Source organism: Stomoxys calcitrans, chromosome 3, assembly GCF_963082655.1.
Source record: "Stomoxys calcitrans chromosome 3, idStoCalc2.1, whole genome shotgun sequence".
Taxonomy (NCBI): Eukaryota; Metazoa; Arthropoda; class Insecta; order Diptera; family Muscidae; genus Stomoxys; species Stomoxys calcitrans.
Genome location: NC_081554.1, coordinates 54803085 through 54816474, shown reverse-complemented (window position 1 = coordinate 54816474; position 13390 = coordinate 54803085). Strand labels below are relative to the sequence as shown.

At 39.9% G+C, this 13390-nt stretch overlaps 1 protein-coding gene across 3 annotated transcripts in view; it reads left to right on the top strand.

Moving 5' to 3' along the window:
* The first annotated feature begins 10 nt into the window (after positions 1 to 10).
* Positions 11 to 13390, top strand: part of LOC106089753 (probable serine/threonine-protein kinase DDB_G0282963) — a 175148-nt gene continuing 161768 nt past the window's right edge. Inside the window, exons 1-2 of one of the 3 annotated variants that reach the window (XM_013255722.2) lie at positions 11 to 149; positions 1355 to 1561. The gene's annotated coding sequence lies outside the window, so the exon portion shown is untranslated. Of the gene's footprint in view, positions 150 to 902; positions 1144 to 1354; positions 1562 to 13390 lie in introns of those variants that run through there. The other 2 variants (XM_059364326.1, XM_059364325.1) reach the window with 2 other exon arrangements.

Genomic DNA, 13390 nt, shown 5'->3' with positions numbered 1-13390 from the left:
TTCCAACTGGAATACAATTGACACTTGTCAAACAGTTTTAAAAAGTAACGTTGGGAAGAGTAAACGTGTAATATGTTGCACTAAATCCAATTTGCAGTTTATTAAAATATACAAAATCCGTATTTATTGTGTGTGAAAATGTGTCTTAGGTGCTACAAAACGTTTTAATACCGATAATAATCACGGTTTTAAGTGGCATTTTGCTGTTTCCAATCGGCCAATTGTGGGCATAGCGGCAGACACTTGTCAACAACCAGACTCGCTTGCCAGGGATGGAAAATACAAATATTTATGTAGCACTAAAAGGGTGCTTTTTTGGAACGAAAGAGTACTTTTGGGTTTGAATTAAAATTTGAAAAATATTTAAGTGCAATCCTCTCACAAAGCCGTTTAGATGCTCAATGAGTCACATAAGACGACTCTTACATAACAATTCTTTTTCTAAATAAGTACTGATATTGCCTCTCTAAAATTCCAAACGACCTTCATAGGGCAAATTCAACAATCGGGCTGACATGTTTCGAGCGCTTTACAAGCGAACATCCCTATTTTAAAGTGATGCGTTTCCAAAATTAAATGTTGATGGTAGTTTATATTGAACTGATTTGAACATATGAAAAATAAGGGTGACAAACAATAAATGTAAAAGCAATAAATTTCAAACCCTATTGCTACTTATATTCTAATACAATAGTACAGTTGAATTGACAAATTATGAAATTCAAATATTCTAACAGACAATAACTACTTGTTTGTAAGAAAAATAAAAGCTTAAAAAAGCTTAAAAATCGGAATACCTAAAAAGTTCTTTGTGCATCAAAGGTTTTAAATTGGTTGCGGTGGTATTACGGTACTCTTTGGTTGGAAAAAGTACTAATGTACTGACTTTTCCATCCCTGTTGCACACACTCTCTTTCTCTCTTATTATTTTCGTTTTGGTTTGTCACTTCTCAGCAAATCTCTGATTATTAAATTTGAGCTCAACGTAGTCGGACGCATCTAAAAGAAATTTTTTAAAAAAAGATCTAAATCTCGTGTTAACGCGTTCTTATTTTTCTTATTGTCATTTTTTCTTTTACATTTTTTATTCATTCAACCAATTAAAATCAAAAACAAATAAAGTTGACTCAAAAGAAAAAATATGTTAGTGAAAATTAAGAGGATAATTACGTGCAAAAGCTAACTAAACCAGTAAAAGAAAATAATTTTCCCCATGTCAAAGGGTTATGCAGTGGGGGCCAGGGGATAGAAAAAGAAAACCTAAGGGAAAGCCCTGATAAATAAAATTAAACATAAAATCTCCAATCATTTGAAGAAATATAGGAAATTGTTGTTTATTTTTGTGTATTTATAGAAGATAAGAAGTGGCAAATAATTGAAAAATTTCTAAAAATTTTAAATTTATTGTGATGTGCTAAAGATTTTCTACCACCATAGTGAAAAGTGAAGAGGTGTGCAGCCCAGTCTTAAGCAAAATTAGTGCGTAATTTTCTTCAACAAAATCCTAACGGCAATTGGAGTAAGAAGTCGTCATTCGTGTGGCTGGTGGTATTCTTGTGAGGTAAGTTTCTTGCTTCCCTCTCGCATGTGCTTAGTAATTTTTCATCACATTTTCCTTCACTACTCAACTTGCTGCTGCTGTTGTTGTTGAGTCTTTTATATTTTCATTCTCTTTCCCATTTTTGTCTTTGCGCCGCTATCTTTAAACATATATTTCTTTCGTGCGGCGGCAATATTTGACACATATACATATGTGGCAAACGAAAATCGTTTCTAAATGGAAGTTATTTTCAAAACTTGTAGCTTCTCTAAAAAAAAAAAAAAAAAAACAAACTGACTTCGTTTTAAAAGTTAGTTATTTCTACTATGTATGTATTTAAAATTAATACTCAACAACAACAACAGCAATATATTTAAATGTAGTCACCTTCTCCCTTTTAGTATTTGTTGCTGCTACATTTTTGTATGTTGTTGCCCACACATACCCGCATACATGCCATAGGAGTATCTTGTTTTTTTTTTTTGTTCTCTGTATTTCTTGTTTTCCTTGCTTTGTGGGGTCTTACCTTTTTGTGTTTTGTTGTTTTCATCTTCATTCTACTTTTTCAATCATGCATTCATTTTATTTGGCTGCGAAGAGTGACGGCGCAAAAGTCAAATTGGATGTCAAAATAGTTGTTGGGCCGAGATTTGTGCTTGTTTTTAGTGCGCTCGTGCTCATGTGTGTGGCTGAGTGTGTGTCTGAGTATTCGTTTTAGCGAAGTAGACAATTCGTTCTCTCTCTCTCTCTGTGGCTCTCTCCTCTCCTGTGCTTGCGTGTGTATTTTTGGGTTTTTATTAATTAATGGGAATTCCTTCCACCCACCACCCCCTTGCTATGGGGCTTGTTAATGAAGAACTAAACAAAATTAAAATTGTCAATTACCTTTTATTTGTTGTATGCTGTTTGTTTTGCTTCACCCTATATCTTGTTGTTGTTAAATTTTCGCTTTTATTGTTTTCCTTGTTACTTGGCAAAGAATTAAAGCCGCTATTACACGGCATGTAGTTGTCTTATGACATGTCACTTTTTGGATTCACATGTAATTTAAAATGTTGTGTAAATGTTAAAAAAAAAATGTAAATTTATCACAAATTTTTGCTATTTTCGTATAACAGCCTAAAATATGAGCAAATCTGGATTTTTTATGCCTATAAATTGTTAAAGTTGTGAAAACGTTGGTTAAATCATAAATTTATGAGAATTTAATTTGTAGTTGCTTTTATTCGACTGACAACAATTAATTTATTTATATTTTTGCCAGAAGAAATAGAAGGTTAGGTCACTTGCGAAAACATAAAGTGCATAGGCCCCATGAACATCATCAAAGATACTAAATCAGGCGATTGAAAGTGTCATCAAATAATGTAAAAAGATAACAAATTGACATCCTCAATGCCAAGTACTGCCAAAAATTAAAAAAATTGCATGTCGGCTGATCACTTGGCTTATCCTTAATCAATGAATCCTTCTCTAAACCAAAAAATTACATGTGCTATTTTGAGAAGTTGTTATTGTTGTAGTCACTTTTTCATGTGGAGGTGGCGATCCTCGTCAAGCATCTGTATGTGAGCAAGCTCGTTCAAAGGACGCAGCGGGAATAAGGTGGTCATTGGTTATTTAAAGCCGTCAATAACTCGCCTTGTCATATCGAGCGTCATAAAATTGGTTTTCATATGTTAATTTCATTTGTATCACACGACATGTTCAACTCTACATACCGTGTAATAGAGCCTTAACTACTAGCAATTTTTTTTATTCACTGTTTAAGCAAAAAAAAAATGAAAATAAATGCTGATGATAATAGCCCATAGAAACCACAATTCGTGGAGTTTTTAAATGGGTTCTACAGTAACTCAGAGTCCAGAATGAACAAATCATATTTAGAAAGAGGGGAAAAACATAAGCTCTTGGCGGAAATTCCAAAATATTGGAATTTTAAATGAATAAGAAATCTTTACCTTAGATTTACACCTAGCCTTACAAACCGTCTTTTTGTCGGTTTGTAAAATTTGAAAATTTCAAAAGTTGTGTAGGTTGATCTGGAAGAAGCAATAGGCCATAACATTTGTTGATATCGGAAGCGGGGGTGAATCTCCCACTTACCCTAACAGCACCGCCTAAAATCAAAAGTGAAAGTGAAAGGTATTCGGGAGGTTGAGTATGAACTTGGCATTAAAAATTAGGTTAGGTACCAAGGGGGCCGCCCCGACCTCAAAACCCAATCAAATCGATTATTGAACGATTATGACATCCTTGCATGAAAAAGATTACGAATATGATCTGAAAAGAGCAATAGTCTGAGTAAGTTGTTGATATCGGAAGGGGCGGACCTTCCCCTTACCTCAAAGCACCATTCAAAAATAAAAGTGGATCCATCGGGACATTATGGAACTCAAATGCAGGTAGAGTGCGAATTAGATGTTAAAAACTGGGTCTTAGCAACTAGGGCCGCCCTGATCCAAAACAATATGGAACTCAAACGACAATATGGAACTCAAACGAAAGGTATTTGGAAGTAGATTACGAATATTTAGTTAAAGTGGTAGGGGACCCCACCCCCCAAAACCCCTTTCCAAAAGGGGATACTTAGCAATCATGGCTATACTGGGTACAAAAAAGGGTATTGTGAGTAGATGAACAAATTGTACTGGGGAGATACACTTGTTACCAAGTAACAAGTAAAAGCGGGCTAAGCTCGTCCGGGCCGAATCTTATATACCCTCCACCATGGATCGCATTTGTCGACTTCTTTGCGGGGTATCTCTTTTTAGGCAAACAAAGAATAATGGATAAGAATTGTTTTGCTATTGAAGCTATACCAAGTTATAGTCCAACTCGAACCACAAATGAATTGAATGTTAAAGGCCATAGGAGAAGCCATTGGATAATATTTCAGGCTATTCGGATAAGAATTGCCCCTCAAGAAGCATAATGGGGAGATTGGTTTATATGGGAGCTGAATCAGACTATAGAACGACTCAGACCATATTGGACACTTACGTTGAAGATCATGAGAGAAGCCGTTGTAAACAAATTTCAGCCAAATCGGATAAGAATTGCGTCTTTTAGTGCCACAAGAAGTCAAGATCCAAGATCGGTTTATATGACAGCTATATCAGGTTATGGAACGATTTGAACCATAATTAGCACAGTTATTGGAAGTCACAACAAAACACTTCATGTACATTTTTTAGCCAAATCGCATTCGAATTGCGCCCTCCAGTGGCTCAAGAACTCAAGATCCAAGATCGAGTTATATGACAGCTATATGAGGTTATGTACCGATTTGAACCATACTAAACACATTTTTTGGAAGTCATTATGAAACCCTTTATGCAAAATTTCACCAAAATCGGATGAGAATTGCGCCTTCTAGTGGCTCAAGAAGTCAAGATCCAATATCGGTCTATATATTGCAGCTATATCAGGTTATGGACCGATTTAAACCATACCTAGTGCAGTTGTTTGAAGTCATCACAAAACACCTTAGGCCAAATTTAAGCCGAATCGTATAAAAATTACACCCTCTAGTATCTCAAGAAGTCGAGATCCAAGATCGGCTTACATGGCAGCAATATTAAAACATGGACCGATATGGCCCATTTACAATCCAAACTGACATACATTAATAGGAATTATTTGTGCAAAATTTCAAGCGCCTAACGTTACTCCTTCGAAAGTTAGCGTGCTTTCGACAGACGGACGGACATGACTAGATCGACATAAAATGTCATTGTCATTATAAAATGGAGGCCACCGTAGCGCAGAGGCTAGCATGTCCGCCTATGACGCTGAACGCCTGGGTTTAAATCCTGGCGAAACCATCAGAAAAAAAATGTCAGCGGTGGTTTTCCCCTCGTAATGCTGGCAACATTTGTGAGGTACTATGCCATGTAAAACTTCTCTCCAAAGAGGTGTAGCACTGCGGCACGCCGTTCGAACTCGGCTATAAGGAGGCTCCTTAAACTTGAATTGAGCTTAAACTTGAATCAGACTGCACTCATTGATATGTGAAAAGTTTGCCCCTGTTCCTTTGTGGAATGTTCATTGGCAAAATTTGCATTATAAAATGGTTTCTTTAATACTTAGTTCTCCAAATTGAATAGATTCGGAAAAGGCGTAGTCCCTTTTTTATTTTCTGTAATCGGTTTTAGCCCACTATTTTCCACTTGGACTCAGTGGGCCATTTACTCTGAAAAATGACGCATCATATGGAAAAATTACCAAATTTTGCCAAAAAGTCAAAAATCTTTGTTTCTTTAGAACTTAGGGCTCTAAATTGAATAGATTCGGAAAGAGCGTAGTCCATATTATATTTCCTGTAAACAATTTTAGCCCACTGTTTCTCAGTGTGCCATTTACTCTAAAAAATGGGTCATCATATGGAAAAATTACCAAATTTTTCCAAAAATGGACAATATCTTAGTTTCTTTAATACTTAGGGCTCCAAATTGAATAGATTCGGAAAGAGCGTGGTCCATGTTATGTTTATTATAAACGGTTTCAGCCTACTGCTTCCAAGTTGACCACAGAGGGCCATTTACTCTGAAAAATGGGTCATCATATGGAAAAAAGACAAAATTTTGCCAAAAATGGCCAATATCTTGGTTTCTTTGATACTTAGGGCTCCAAATTGAATAGATTCGGAAAGAGTGGGGTCCATGCTATGTTTCCTGTAAGAGGTTTCAGCCCACTATTTCCATGTTTGCCACAGTGGGCCATTCTGATCTCTGAACAAGTAAAAGCGTGCTAAGTTCGGCCGGGCCGAATCTTATATACCCTCCACCATGGATCGCATTTGTCGACTTCTTTTCCCGGCATCTCTTCTTAGGCAAACAAGGATATAAGAAAAGAGTTGCTCTGCTATTAAAACGATATCAAGATATGGTCCGGTTCGGACCACAATTAAATTATATGTTGGAGACCTGTGTAAAATTTCAGCCAATTCGTATAAGAATTGCGCCCATTGGGGCTCAAGAAGTAAAATAGAAAGAACGATTTATATGGGATCTGTATCGGGCTATAGACCGATTTAGACCATAATAAACACGTTTGTTGATGGTCACGAGAGGATCCATCGTACCAAATTTCAGGCATATCGGATAATAATTGCGACCTCTAGGGGTCAAGAAGTCAAGATCCCAGATCGGTTTATATGGCAGCTATATCAGGTTATGAACCGATTTGAACCTTATTTGACACAGTTGTTGAAAGTAAAAATAAAATACGTCATGCAAAATTTCAGCCAAATCGGATAGGAATTGCGCCCTCTAGAAGCTCCAGAAGTCAAATCCCCAGATCTGTTTATATGACAGCTATATCAGGTTATTGACCGATTTCAACCATACTTGGCACAGTTGTTGGGTATCATAACAAAACACGTCGTGCGAAATTCCATTCCAATCGGATAAGAATTGCGCCCTCTAGAGGCTAAAGAAGTGAAGACCCAAGATCGGTTTATATGGCAGCTATATCAGGTTATGGACCGATTTCAACCATACTTGGCACAGTTGTTGGATATAATAACAAAACACGTCGTGCAAAATTTCATTTCAATCGGATAAGAATTGCGCACTCTAGAGGCTCAAGAAGTCAAGAACCAAGATCGGCTTATATGGCAGCTATATCAGATTATAAACCGATTTGTACCATACTTGGCACAGTTGTTGGATATCATAACAAAACACGTCGTGCAAAATTTCATTCTGATCGGATAAGAATTGCGCACGCTAGAGGCTCAAGAAGTCAAGACCCAAGATCGGTTTATATGGCAGCTATATCAGGTTATGGACCGATATGGCCCATTTACAATACCAACCGACCTACACTAATAAGAAGTATTTGTGCAAAATTTCAAGCGGCTAGCTTTACTCCTTCGGAAGTTAGCGTGCTTTCGACAGACAGACGGACGGACGGACGGACATGGTTAGATCGACATAAAATGTCACGACGATCAAGAATATATAAACTTTATGGGGTCTCAGACGAATATTTCGAGTAGTTACAAACGGAATGACGAAATTAGTATACCCCCCATCTTATGATGGAGGGTATAAAAATGGGGCATCATATGGAAAAATTACCAAAAAAGGCCAATATCTTAGTTTCCCTAATACTTAGGGCTCCAAACTGAATAGATTCTCAAAGAGCGTAGTCCCTTTTATATTTCCTTTAAATAATTTTAGACCACTATTTCTCAGTTGACCACAGTGTGCCTATTTCTTCTATTGAGTAATGAATTAAATTCGACATCCATATTTCTGTTACGACTTGGATTTTATTTTGATTTTTATTATAATTGAATTTTTCGTCATATTTGTATTTGAATTATTTTTTATAATAGGATTTTTCCATATTTGTTTTTGGTTTTTATTATTTTTGTATACGGATTTTTTGTTTTAGGTGTTCTGTATTATAATTTTAAATTTGACATATAGGTGGCGCTCTATTGTGTATTTTAACATTACGATATATTTTCACATACATGAATATATATACTTTATGGGGCCTTAGACGGAAATTTCGAGGTATTACACCCAACCCCAAAACTCCCCACAAATCCAATATATTCACTGTCCACGTAACATGGGAATCAAGCCTAGTTTCTTACACCTATAATACCTACTTTATGATGGATATTTCTTAATCGCATAAATGTTACCAAACAATGTATGTAGTATCCTGTTATGCAAGTACCTTCTCATTATTCTCAGATACGCCGGTATATTTAACGTCTCTCTATGTCCTTGGAGGACGTCAGACGATATGAGGCTATTAAATGTTTTCTTCACATCCAGTATGGCTAAAACAATCGGCCTAGAGTAACGGTGTTTTCGCCTAGCCGTCTCTACTATCTCCACCACATGTCTTAGAGCTCCGATAGTGGACATTGCTCCCCGGAAGCCATGTTGTTTCCACTTCTTTCAATAATGGCGTCCTGGAGCTTTGGCTTTATAGGTTAGGTTAGGTTGAAAAAAGGTGCAGATATTAATCTGCCCCATGCCACTATAGACATTCACTTAAGCCAGTAATCGGCTTGTTGTGCGCTCTAAAAAAACTAAAAAGTAACTTCGGAAAAGAAAACTTTAAGTTAGGAATTCCGTGCTACTTTCAAAATCCTTAATTGTTTCCCTTACCACTCCCCTAAGTTGGTTCATGTCTGGTATCGTATCCCCACCTAAGTACCGGTGTCTGTTAGCAGCGAAAACCGGGCAATGACAAAGGAAATGCTCCAACGTCTCATCATCTACGCCACATGCCCTTCATATGCCATCACTCGCCGCACTGATTTTGCATAAGTGAGCTAGTAGTCCTATGAGTCCCGTTATGACACCAAAAGCTATACTGACCTCTTTCTTACCTTCTTTCAGTAATAGCCTCGTCCTCTCACGATCCGGATCATCCCATAGGATTTTCGCCGTCCTACCAGGTGTTTCGCTGTTTCACAGCCCAAACCCTTAAATCGGACTGCGTCGACCAGAAAGGCTTCGGGTTAACAAAGTTTAACGACATCAGTTCTCTGGCCTTCATTGCCAAATCGTCTGCCCTTTCATTCTCCTTTACTTCGTTATGGCCCGGCACCCAAAGGATGTGGTTTGTGCCATCTTCAGAGAAGGTGTTAATCCCTTGTTACACTCCTAGACTGTTCGTGACCCCACCGTCCTGCTTGTTATTGCCCTTATGACATCCCTTGCCGCACCGACTTCGCATAAGTGAGCTTGTTGTCCTTTGAATCCGTTTATGGCACCAAAAGCTATACTGACCTGCTTCTTACTTCCTTTCAGTAATAGCCTCGTCCTCTCACGATCCGGATCACCCCATTGGATTTTCGCCGTCCTACCGAGTGTTTCGCTGATTCACAGCCCACACCCTTAAATCGGACTGTGTCGACCTGAAAGGCTTCGGGTTAACAAAGCTTATCGACATCTGTTCTCTGACCTTCACTGCCAAATCGTCTGCCCTTTCATTCCCCCTTACTCCGTTATGTCCCGGCACCCAAAGGATGTGGTTTGTGCCATCTTCGGAGAAGGTGTTAATCCCTTGTTACACTCCCAGACTGTTCGTGACCTTACCGTCCTGCTTGGACCGTATTATGGTCAGGCAGTCTAAAACAGATCTCAGTCCCTGACTTCTCAATGTAGACTTCCAAGCCCACACTGCCTTTTAGCTTTGATCCATCCGTGTCACATGATCTTTCAGATGGCAATACTAGGGTTCTGTCAATGCAAGACTGTGCCGCTGGCAGCAGTGCCTCACACTCGATTTCAAGTGTTGTCTCAGGTATTCGATCGGAAACCTCTTCCCTTCCTTACAGGTTTCCTATCGTCGCCTTGATTATACCGCGATGGTATGGGCTGCTCCCATCCTCAATCCATTCTCCCTTCACCTTAAGTCTCATAGCCGCAGTGGCTGCCTTACATTTAATCTGCATGTCAATGGTTCGGCTTTTTTATAGAATAGTCTCCAGTGCCCTAGAGCGCGTGGTCCTAATCGCTCTACCTAGGCCAAGACAACATGTTCTCGGAACTTGTTGTATGGTCCTAACGTTGCACTTTTTCTCCATAGCAGTTCACCAAACTACTGAGGCGTAAGTAAGTATTGACTGGCTGTAGAGCCATTGGACTATCCTCGGATTCAGGCCCCATTTCGAGTTATGGCTCGTCTACATAGTGCCCATCATCTGTAAGCCTTCTCAGTACGCTCCTGAATGTGACGCTTCCAATTAAGTTTCCTATCCAAGGTCACTCCTAAGTATTTCACCTAGTCAGATATCGAAATCGTTTTATTGGGGAAACGTGGTGCATCAAATTGGAGCACCTTCGTCTTTCTCGTGAACAGACATATTTCAGTCTTCTCTGGGTTAACATTGAGGCCCCTGGTTCTCGGCCAGTCATATGCCTTATGCAAGACTCTTTCGGCTCTTCTGCATTGCTGGTTTAGATCCTTACGCATAAGAAGTATTATAACATCGTCTGCATAGCAGGCGGGTTCAAATCCCTGGCTCAGTCAGCCTCTGTTATAGGTTATTTATGGTGGCCACCCAAAGGAGTGGCGATAAAATGCCCCCCGTGGCGTGCCCTGTGCCCCTTTCTCCCTTATATTTATGTCAAGGGGCCCGCAATTGTCCCCTTGATCCTAAGCATATGGTTTATTCAGTATCTAAGGACCGGGTCCACCCGGTACTGGCCTAAGGATTGGATTAATGTGTCGGTCCACACATTGATAAACCGCTTTGGTTTTGCCGCTCTGGTAAGCTTATTTTATTCCTTGAGCCGTGCGTGTGTAATACACATCCCATTATACCAATGCCCCCTGTGGCGTGCCCTTTGCCACTTTCTCCCTTATATTTATGTCACGGGACCCGCAATTTATCTACCTGTTCCTTAGCATATGGTTTATCCAGCCTCCATGGACCCGGTACTGGTCTAAGGATTAGAGCGATGTGTCGTTCGCTTAAAGCCCCCTCGATGTCAATGCATACCGCCAGTGTGCACGTTTTGGCATCGAAGGATTCTTGTATTCTATGCACAACCTCGTGCAGGGCAGTCTCTACCGACCTTTCCTTGACATAGGCATGCTGATTGTATTTAAGCAGTACGCTGGATGTCCTACTCTTTATCATGGTATCCACAATACGTTCCATGGTTTTTGGTATAAATGACGTAAGGCTTATAGACCTGTTGGCCTTTGGTGTCGCATAACTTGCCTTGCCTTGCCACCACACTTGCCTCCTGCCAGGCTAGGCTTTATAAGTTTCTCTACAAGCTTGCCTGCCGATTCTAGCATGCAGAGCGGCCTGTATGAAGATGGGAATGTTGGATCACATTTGCACTTACTTTTGTGCACCAGCTTTTGTCTCTTCCATACCTCCGGAAAAACTCCTTCAAATAGGCACCCGTTAAACATTCGTAAGAGAAATTCCGGCCTGCTATCTGCCTCACCTTAGCGCAGTGGTTAGCATGCCCGCCTAAGACACTGAACGCCTGGCGAGACCATCAGAAAAAATTTTCAGCTGTGGCTTTCCCCTCCTAAAGCTGGCAACATTTGTGAGGTACTATGCCATATTAAACTTCTCTCCAAAGAGGTGTAGCACTGCGGCACGCCGTTCGAACTCGGCTATAAAAAGGAGGCACCGGTTAAACATTCGTAAGAGAAATTCCGGTCTGCTATCTGCCTCACCTTAGCGCAGAGGTTGCATGTCCGCCTATGACGCTGAATGCCTGGGTTCGAATTCTGACGAGACCATTAGAAACAATTTTCAGCGATGGCTTTCCCCTCCTAAAGCTGGCAACATTTGTGAGGTACTATGCCATGATAAACTTCTCTCCAAAGAGGTGTAGCACTGCGGCACGCCGTTCGAACTCAGCTATAAAAATGAGGCCCCTTTTTCATTGTGCTTAAACTTGAATCGGACTGCAGTCATTGATAGGTGAGAAGTTTGCCCTTGTGCCTTAGTTGAATGTTCATGGGCAAAATTTGCATATCTGCCTCATAAGCTCCACCGGTATTCCGTCGGTACCGGGGGCTTTTCTGCTTTGAAGGCTGCGGGCTGCATTCCTTAGCTCTTCTATTGTCAACGGGTTTTTGTTGTCAGTGGGCTCTTCATAAACTTCATCTTCTCTACGGTCGTGTCGGGTAAGGAGGGTGTGGACTATATTTTCCATTGGTCTTCCGTTCATCACTGTTGTTGGGCTGCGTGGGCAGAGTTTTTATATCACAATTTTGTATCCCAGGCTCCAAAGGTTTTAGTTTATGTCTCCGCTTAGTGCCTACCACTTTTATTTCTTGTCTGTGGCTGCTAAGACAATGTTTGGGATTATCATTATGTCATTTCCCTGTCACGGTGACAAAGCACCCGGTTATTATTAGGATTTTGATTTTTCGCCAAACCTCTGATGCCAAAGGTTGCAAAAAAACAATCTAACAAACAAAAGTAGGGGCATACGTTTTAAATGTGAATAAGCTTGGCGGACGGGTTGTTAACAGCAGCAACGCTCGCTTCAAAGACCAACCCGTGCCGATGTTTGTTTTTCTTTGTGCATTCGTTGAAAGGGCAAACTTGTGTTATCACCGCTGTGAAGGTACCCCATATTTTAAAACAATGGCAAACGTTAATAAGCTGCGGCTTTTACACATGGCAGCATGGCATACAAGCGATAACAAGGCGGATTATTAGTATGGAATGCTCAAAACATGGACCTTACCAAAGTCAGGGTATGCCAACCTCATTGGGATGCGAAACACCCTAATATGCACTCTATACCTGCCAAGCCCTGTGAATCCTGTCTAAACATCATCAAATTGCTTACCTGTTACTTTGGGGACACTTCATCTCAAATCTTATTAGCAATGACATGTTGCATGATCTCTTCAACGGCTGGGTTGTAACCCTTTCTAATGTTATTACCTCTGTGCTGCTACTTGCAGGTAATATAAAACATGTTTTTATGCCACCAACAGAAGCCCCAGAACCACCATATCACAACAACCAACCACCCTGCCCAGTAGAGGCATGTGTTGTCAATGGTTTCGCCCATCTATTTGGATGCCACAACAAAATTTCCAAGAAAAACGAAATTCATTATTTACCACAGCATTTACTTATCCTTTGATCTCAGAGCCAGCAGCAGTTAAACAACAACAGCCCAGGATACCATTAAGAGTGGATGGGAAGTCTTATTTTATTTAAGTCCTTTGTTATTTTTTTCGGTGTTTTTATGGAGCTGGCAAGCAAAAATAAAAAGCTTTTCTTTGGAGGCGTTGACGCGAAACAGAAGCAACAATTTCTTGCAAAAATAAAGGCAATCATACTGCGGCCAAAGCTAACTACCAAGGATACGCAACATC